Source organism: Neolamprologus brichardi, chromosome 8, assembly GCF_056152115.1.
Source record: "Neolamprologus brichardi isolate AB-2024 chromosome 8, ASM5615211v1, whole genome shotgun sequence".
NCBI classification, from domain to species: Eukaryota; Metazoa; Chordata; class Actinopteri; order Cichliformes; family Cichlidae; genus Neolamprologus; species Neolamprologus brichardi.
In genome coordinates, this window is record NC_142111.1 from 12,642,060 (window position 1) to 12,651,663 (window position 9,604).

Here is a 9,604-nt window from a genome sequence, read left to right on the forward strand (position 1 = left end):
ATTTTGCTACCTCAGTTAAAAACACACAAAACATCCTCGGTGATTTACATTTAAATAAAACAGAATCCAATCATTTGCAAATTTTATAAACCCACATTTCATTCACACTGAAACATAGAAAAGATTTCAAATGTTTAAACTGAGACGATGTATTATTTTATGAAAAATATTAGCTCAACACATCTCAAAAAAGTTGGGACACAGCCATGTTTACCACTGCGTAGCGTCCCAGCCACTTTAACAACAGTCTGTAAACATCTGGGAACTGAGAAGTTGGTGGACTTTTGGGAGAGAAGTGTTGTCTCATTCTTGTCTGATAGTGCAGCGGCCCCCAACCGCGGTACCCGTCAGTAAGCCGTTTGGTAGCGGGCTGTGAGAGTTGAGGCTAGGGTGTGAAATTTATGGTTTTCTGGGTTTTTATTGTTAACTCGGTTTCCCTGGGTCTTTTGCTGTGTATTTGGGGATTACACAGCAAAAGGGGCGATCGTGGCTCAAGAGTTGGGAGTTCGCCTTGTAATCGGAAGGTTGCCGGTTCGAGCCCCGGCTCGGACAGTCTCGGTCGTTGTGTCCTTGGGCAAGACACTTCACCTACCGCCTACTGGTGTTGGCCAGAAGGGCCGATGGCGCGATATGGCAGCCTCGCTTCTGTCAGTCTGCCCCAGGGCAGCTGTGGCTACAACTGTAGCTTGCCTCCACCAGTGTGTGAATGTGTGTGTGAATGGGTGGATGACTGGGTGTGTAAAGCGCTTTGGGGTCTCTAGGCGGGACTAGTAAAAGCGCTATACAAATACAGGCCATTTACCATTTACCATTTTGATTAAATCTTCCTTTTTTTGGTACTGGTACTGGTTTTATTTTGTTGTATTTATCCGCGACACCTTAAAGGCCAGTCTGTGACAATATTTTCGGACATAAACTGGTCCGTGGTGCAAAAAAGGTTGGGAACCGCTGTGATAATGGAATTTAGCTGCTCAACAGTCCTGGGTCTTCTGTCTTTCATCATCGACTTTCTGAAATACATAAGGCCTTCCCTTCATACATTTTCTATGTTCTACTGTGAATTAAATGTGCGTTTAAGATATCTGCAAATTATTGGATTCTATTTTTATTTCCAGATCACACAGTGTCCCAAGTTTCTGGAGTTTTGATTATATAGAAATCCCTTTATATAAATATAATACAGTTATATACATTTTATAATTAAATGTCAGTAAAACTTCCTGTTTGTGTATGACATAATCACAAGGTCATATGTATTGTCTTCAGCATTAACCCCTTTTATTGGACAACATTAGCTTCTGTTGCTGCTTCACAGACAACCTGTGAAATTGGAATCCATGTTTCCCATCAGCTTCTGGTGGCCACCTGCCACGTGGACTTCTTATATGCTGCCCAGAGTGCACATGATTAAAATTATAATATTTATTTTCTAAAGTGTGATGATAAATATGAGAACTTATGTTCAGACACGTAGAAAAGTCTTACCAATGAAGTTTAACTAACAGAGAGATTAGTTTCATGTCATAATACTTTGTGTTTCTGGACATATATAAGACATTGTATTTGCTCGGATCTGCCAGCGTCTTATATCCGCTTCAGCAAGTCGTTCACTGAGCCTCAGCTGTCATATTCTCATCGTGACCTCTGAGATTTCGGGGTTGCGATAGGGGTCGGCCTGTCAGTGTCTCCCTCAGGCAGAGCAGTGACATTTAACTCAATATCCCAGAAGGATAAGGTTTCTCCTTTGCTCCCTCCCCATCTTCCGCCTCTGTCCACGACTGCGTGTGCAGGGACTACTACAGCGTAAACCCTGAAAGCTGGGACACCCATCACCTCAGACTCCCACTCTGGCGCTCGCACGCCACGCCCATGTGCCAGGCTGAGGGATCACCATGTGCTAGGCTTAAACCATCAAGCCCCCGCCTCTGACCTCCTCCACTTGTGAACTCTATACATGTTCCCAGATCTGTAGTGTTAAGCACCGGGGTGGTGCAGCTGGCCATCTTATGCAACTAAGTCTGTCTCTGCTGACTTGCACGCCACAAGCAAAGGGAAAGGGACAAGGTGATGTTTGTCACCTAAAGATATGGAGCCAGGAGACACCAACATGCCTCCTAAAGAAGATTACTGCCATTAACACGACATTCTGTGGAGTGCACACTGTATGCTGATAAATATCATGCATCTGGGAGACATAATGAAGTGAACCAAACATTTTCACAGACGTCATAACAATCCTTTAACGACTGACTGGAAAGGCAGGGCAATATCAATGAGATTTTTTTTTATATAACTTTTTTGTCTGAAAACTTAGACATCAATCAACAACTAATGAAGCAACATCAATATTACTTCACAGTCATTCATAAACTGTGGATTTGTTTTAATGCAAACTAAATTAGTGTACCCTGAAGTTCTTTGGACAACTTAAAATGTAATAGTACGGGGCATGTGTGGTATTGACAGCATGGACATAATTAGTGCTGAGCAATAAGACTCTTGATAAAAGAGCTACAGCGTGGGTGTTAGGTGGATACTTGTTACAGCATTAGCTAATAGTAATAATAGAAGTGGCAGCTGAGTCTCTGAATCCGGAATTCCTCTTGGGATATAAATAGAGCAGGTGACACTGTGCTGCTGAGCATGGCACCACCACAGCTTTGCTGCTTTTTCATTTCAGAACACCGGATCTTCGATTTGGGCTTGTTAATCAAATTTTTGGCAGGAGAAAAACATGAAAAATGGGAGTGTCGGGACACACTTCGACTCGGCAGTGTGATCAGTATCTATGAGGTAAACTGGGCCAAAGAGTTCCCGGTTGTTCGCACCATTCCACACACTTAAGGCTGTACTATATAAGCCACAGGGGAGCTGACAGGAAAGTGAGCCTGTTGATCAAAAGTGGCTTTCATTTTACTGGAGTCACTTACATGGCTGGTGATGCATTTTTAGAAGCCAAATGGCCCAATTTTACTGGGACATTTAGGAGTACCCAGCACATGACCCCAATAGTTTTGCAGATTTAACTTGATAATGATATAGAATGAGTTTAAGTGTGATCCACTGTTTATCCTCGGGTAAGAATCTTGTCACGCTTTTCTGTGTTGATCATATATAGCATGAATGCAAAGCTTTAAACTACACTGGTTTAATGTTACATAGAGGCAATGTTGCAGGGTAATTGATTCATAAGAGAATACTTCATTTCCTCTTAATTTGATACAATAGAGGAGAAAACAAGTTAATGTTAATTTTATACCAGCCAAAATCCAAAGTACAGCTTTCAATACTTTTTCAAGCTCTTCATTCTGTTTTTAGAAAAAAAAAAAAACTGAGCTGCAGATCTGCACTTCTACAACTACTATTACTGATTCACATTTCAAAGTAATCATGTAACTCGTACTCAATCTCGGTGCAGCATTTCAATTGGCCCACTATCTGAAAGAAGCTGCTTCAGCTTCCTTTCCTTTTAGCCAGATTGCTTCTGATTGGCTGCCCCAAGCAAACAAGTTTAAGCCGCAGGTGGGCGGGGCTTCTGTTCTACCAGCCAGAGCTTTGCGCTTGAGATGTTCATACTATGCATATGTCCCCTCTCTCTCTGTCCTCATAATGAGCACTGAGCTTCTGGCTCACTTGCATATATGCCGACTCATTAATCAAAATAACATTTTTATTGCTAAAATATAATTAATGTTGTTAGTCATCAATTTTCAGATTTACTGTTTTACCAATAAAAAGGAAGAAGAAGAAAATAGTAAAGCATGTCATGTTAACTGCAATCCTTGTATAATTCCTGACTTAAATTTGGGTTAAAAAACGTGAATTCAGTAATTTTTTTTTATCCACAGATTTTTGTGTTGTTAAGCACAGTATAACAACAACTAAGAGGAAAAAAAACGGTAACGTCCCCTTTAAAAAATATTATTTTGGGGGTGTAAAACAGTGGCACTTTTTCAATATAAGTGAAGACCACTATCAATTTAAGGAAGCATACTTTTTAGGTTATACAGGCATATTTTTATAAATGGCAATTCCTTTGGCATTTTCATAACAATTTAAACAGAGTTTTACTGCTGTCTCGTAAACAAAATCCTTCTGGAGTTTTATAGTAGGACCCATAAATTAAACAGGTTAGTATTCCAGCCCAGCATAGCTGCATGAATGAGTATGTACAGTATTTGATATCATCTGAAAGATGAACTCTTAAAATCCATAACACCTTCAACATCTCGTCTATTTTGAGGAGGGGACTCTTATCTCACCAAGACACTATTTTTGAGTTGACTGCTGCAGCCAAAAAGAAAAAGGGTCCTTACCTATAATGAACGAGTATTTTTTAGCTTTTTTATTTTTTATTTTTTTTTAACCAACACGCATCAGGAACAAGGTCACATTCTGTTCTCAAGGCTCATTGACCAACAGAGAACTCGGAAACATGATCCTACACAAGCAAAGTAGTTAGAACCTGAGACCACACAGCTACTGACAGATTAGGACGACCAGGGGTGACCTTAAATCTCCATCATCCTGCTATAAATGTACGGAGGATTGTCCTGAAGAATTTCTACAGGCGGAGAACTTGATAAACTTAAGATATATATATATATCAGCCCTATGCACATCCTTTAGTCTCAATCTTAAAATGTTCAACTCTCTTTGAATACAAAAAATATATAAATGTATTCCTTTTATAGTCTAAATTCTTAAGCAATGTTTGGAAATAATTCACTGAATTGTTCTCATTGCATTACAAAAAAAAAGTATGTAACAAAATAACAGGATGTCAATTAAAACTAAAAAGGTTTTCTTTCTTTCAAGTCCAGACCGAACCCCCTCACACTTGCCCTTTGCCCCTAAGCTCACTTGTGACGTACGAAGAAGGCAAAATGGACAGAGCGTCTTGGAGAAGGGTGCTGATGACAGGAAGACGAATGAATGCAAAAAGATCCTGAGAAATGCCCAAGTAAGAAACAAGATCCTTTTTTGATAAATATAGAATGAGGTCTGACAACGGAGATACGGTTTAACACAGCCTCTGTCCTGAAACACAGGGTACATATTACTGTTATTAAAAAATGATTTAATGGTTACCACATTTAGAACACAATACCCCTAATACAGAAACTGCAAACCACCACAGCTTCCTTCTATGAGGAGCACTGAAATAAACCAGGAATGAGCTGCTAAACTTCCCTCTGATGAAATGTAAAGCATTTTTTTAACCACTCAGTAATATGTCTTTGTGTGTCAGGGTGGCTGTGTCTGCTCTCAGAGGAACTGAACACTGCCTCCCTGTGGGGAACAGCTGATATGTCCAGACAAATGCACAGGAAAATGAGTGATAGCAGCAATTTGTGCACCAGAACATGACACCGCATTATTTTTGAAATAAGTTACTTTCCCAATATAAATAAAAAATATTACCATGAAATTATAAACTAATGCAGAACTATAAGCTACAGTTATACAACTACTGCATGAATTTGTTTTAGGAAGCTGGGCAATATTTTTTTTTATCATTTCTTAAAGTTATCACCAATTCTTTGGGATTAAAGCTGGCCATAATGTTTTCAGCACAGTTGAACAAACAAATTCATACTAACCTGTCAGGATATTGAAAGTCAAGCAATTCGAGAAAAACCTAGACTCCTAAAGCTCCCCTGGGATCTTTTCAGGCCTTAAAAAAAGAATCCAACAAGTGGCAGGAGACTTTCACAGGTCCTTTTAAAGCAGATTGGGTGAATAGGATAAAGACGGTTAAGAATCAATGTAGAATGCAATGTCTAAGCAGAGGATTTTGACCTAGGAGAGTGACGTTTGAAGCCTTTTGATTTTTGTCTAAAGGTACATTCTATTCTTGTCTGATGGGAGAGGATTCGAACAGAGATGGAATAACTAGCTTTGTTCTTCTTTTTCTCTCTCTGGATTTCTGTCTATCACAGCTTATATAAATGTAAAAAAATGGATAGATACATTTTTGCAACCTAACTTAATATTTCTGCATTGTGACTACGTGTATAAGCAAGCTAAATTGAACACTTTTAAGACTAATTCAAACTGGGTTCAGATTTGCAAGTAAATTTCTTGATAGAAGCTTGAATTCACTGCTCCCTCAGTGAGAGAAGGCATCTCGTCCTGAGGTAGCAAACCAGCACCAAAGCACGAGGTTATCATTTTTTTTCCCGGTAATCACAGATCTTTACCAGGAAGTCGAACTTTTTTATCCACAGAACATTTTCCCATATTTGTTTTGCCACATCCAAGTGGCCTTTTGCTGCAGGTGTTTTGTTATTTCGGTTCAGGATTACACACTGATATCTGCCTCGTATCATTTTTACATGATGCCTTCTCCCAGAGAGATAATTGCTGATTTTGTAGACATAAAACAAATCTTTTTAGTCTTTTTTTAGGTTCTATGATTTTGTAGTGAAGCACTTTGTGATGTTTATTTTAAAAAGGTATCATACAAATACAATTTTACTTTTGTCACATGGGTGTTTTAAACATTTCTGAGTATCTTCTAGCTTTACACACCTCTGTCATGATTAGTTGTAAGCTCATGTAAAAACATTTGTGATACAGACAAACAATCTCTCATGCAATACTAGAAGACCACGAGACTTTGTACACCTTTATTTACATAAAGAGTGACCTTTATGACCCACGCCTCTAATCTCATCTCCTTAATAGTTTTTGGAGAAGTAAATAGCACTGCGAGTGATTATTGAGCATATTCAGTAAAGATACGGGCAGACAACTGTGGAGCCTTATTAGTTTGGTGAGACTGTCTTTATCTTTAATTCTATGAGGGGTTAATGCAGAAATCCTGGAAACTCGGTTTTCTTGTACATAATGTACAATGTTTAATGCTCATTGTTTAATCGGGCAGTGTTTAGTCACTGTAACTTCACAAAGAAACTAGAGTTTAGCCTGTTAATGTTAAAACACCTACAGCTTTTGTAAAATTATCACAGGATTTTAAAAAAGAGCTCTCTACTATTCAGACTTAGATACTCTAAGATAATCCCGTACTACAACCACTGAGTGAATATCAGTTTAAAGCCTGGTAATTTCATGTAGTCCACTTGGCTTCTCTTTTATTTTTCAGAGGCCAGATATCCCTAAGAAACAAAATCACACATCAAGCACTAGAAAACTGTGCAGTAAAACAGTTTTCTGAGGTGTTAAGAGCGGTGTGGGTTTTCCATCCAGATGGCAGATTAGTGGCCAGACTTTTTCATGACCAGAAAAAACAAAAAACGAAAACAGGAATAGTGGTGTATGTTTTTTTTTTTTTTTAAACTAAAGCACTTCAAGAAATTGATTTTATTAAATATTACTTGCCAACACAAGAGAAAATGGCATTGATTAACAGAGATGATATACTTTCCCCCCCTTTTTTCTAGGTTTTTTTGTTTTTTAGCTCTAGGAAATGTTACAATTAACGTACATAAAAGCATATTGCACTCATATTGACAGTAGTTGATCTCAGAATAGCCACATAAGAGGTTACACAGTAACACAGCATCTGACAAAGAGACACTGACGTGTAATTTAATCTGCATTTAGCTTATTTTGTCTTATTTGGGTTTTTTTCTTTAACAGTATTTCTATTTTCTGTGGTAAAATTATGCTGACTGTCTGCTGCTGAGTTCATCAAAGCAAAACAAATTGTGTTAACTTTAAGCTGGGTAGTGCAGATTAGCAAGTACTTACCCCAAAAAGTTGATTCTGTTCATCTGGACGTGTTTCCAGTGGGAGAAACGTTTCGTCACTCATCCATGTGACTTTTTCAGCTGACTGCAGGTTTCCCTAATCTTATAAACAGTACCTTTGCACAATAACTGAAACCAGCCCACTAGCTAGTACTTACCTCGCTCACCTGATTGATTACTTAATAGAAAAAGCTGTGAGTAACTTCTTTACAACAGTTAACAGTTATTTACACATTAAAATTATTTACAGTTAAAACCAAGTTGGGGAAAAAAGCGACACAAACCCTCTAAATTAACTAAATTGGAAGTATTTGTAAGGATGGACGAGATGGCCGTCACAGAGTAGAGCATGCGCACAACGGTGATACGTTAATAGTGATTACATTTGGTCTGGGAGCTCTTTGATTTGGCAAAGAGATGATTAAGGAGGGTTTACTGCTTCACTATGTTTACTTATGTTTAAAAATGCTGAAATTTCTACACTAAAATATTTTCCCATGTATCTTTGTCAACTATAACTCCAGGAAAACAAGAACTGCTATCCTCGTTCATAATACAATTACAGTCACTCACAACAGTACAATCGCAGACACAGATGGATGTTTTGTAATGTCAATACTTAAAATTCTTCTCTATACTTAATAACCTACCTCGCTCAGAACACATAATAGGAGGTGACTTCAATGCTGTGCTCATGAATACGGACATTAAGATTATAAGCAAAACTCTAAACAAGAAATAAGAGACTGTACCTGGCAAATGTACAACATAAGAAAAAAAAGTATTGTACAGTTGATAAAAATAGCCTAACCAGATTCAAAGAAATGTGCAACTGAGTAGGTTGATTTTTTTTTTTTAATGTACCAAAAATGCTGCATACTTATGCTTTAAAAACCACCACAGACTATTTACAGAAAATGAAAAAAGTGTACCAATAACAGCAGGGATTTAAACAATTTATTGTGGAGAAGTGAAGGTTAAAGTCTAAAGTGTAACCGCTGCTGGGAGGAAGGACCTGCGATAACACTCCTTTGTGCACCTAGGACGCAACAGTCTGTCATTAAAGGAGCTCTGCAGTTCTGCAACAGCTTCATGCATTTGGTGGGAGACATTGTCCAAAAACGGTGTTATATTTGCCAAAGTTCTTCTGTTTCCTACCACCTGCACTGGGTCGAGGGGGCAACCTAGAACCGAGCTGTTCTTCCTGACGACCAGACGCTTCTAAACTGCTGTAGATAAGCTGCTGTTCTAACAGACAACTTGGAAATCAAGCTAATAAATGTGTTGGAGGAGAATGGGTAGGATACACACCTTTGGCAGGTCTTCGTTATAAACCACGCTTAGTAAATTAATACAGATTAAACATTCATTAACCAATGGCCACCTGATAAATACGCTCTCTCTTTAGGGTCTGGGGGATATTTTGTGTTGTTTGGCGATGCTATGTTCTGGAGAGCTCTCTCTCCGATCAGGTCAGGGAGCGATTCAGAACCTGAGAAGTCAAAATAATAACCTGCTCTACCAAGAATCATCCATGCTCTCATTAGATATGCTTTATTATTCTTCCCCCCTTTCATTTATCAATTTTTAGATGTGTGTGTGTGTATATATATATATATATATATAGTCATTTTCTTCCTTTTCTTATGTGCATCTATATTTGCATCACTGTAAATGTGTGGATATAATTCTTGCTGTTGTTATCACCCATTTTATCTTTCACCCGATCCATGAGGGATTTGGTTAGAAACACTTCCCATGTAGAGGTTCCTTGCACATTATGCGCACTCCACTCGCTCCTATATCCCCCGTGTTTCGATTATTGTATCGTCTGTGTTTGGAAGTTGACCATGTCTTTGTCCTGGATATGTCTCCAAGTTGCTGTCTTG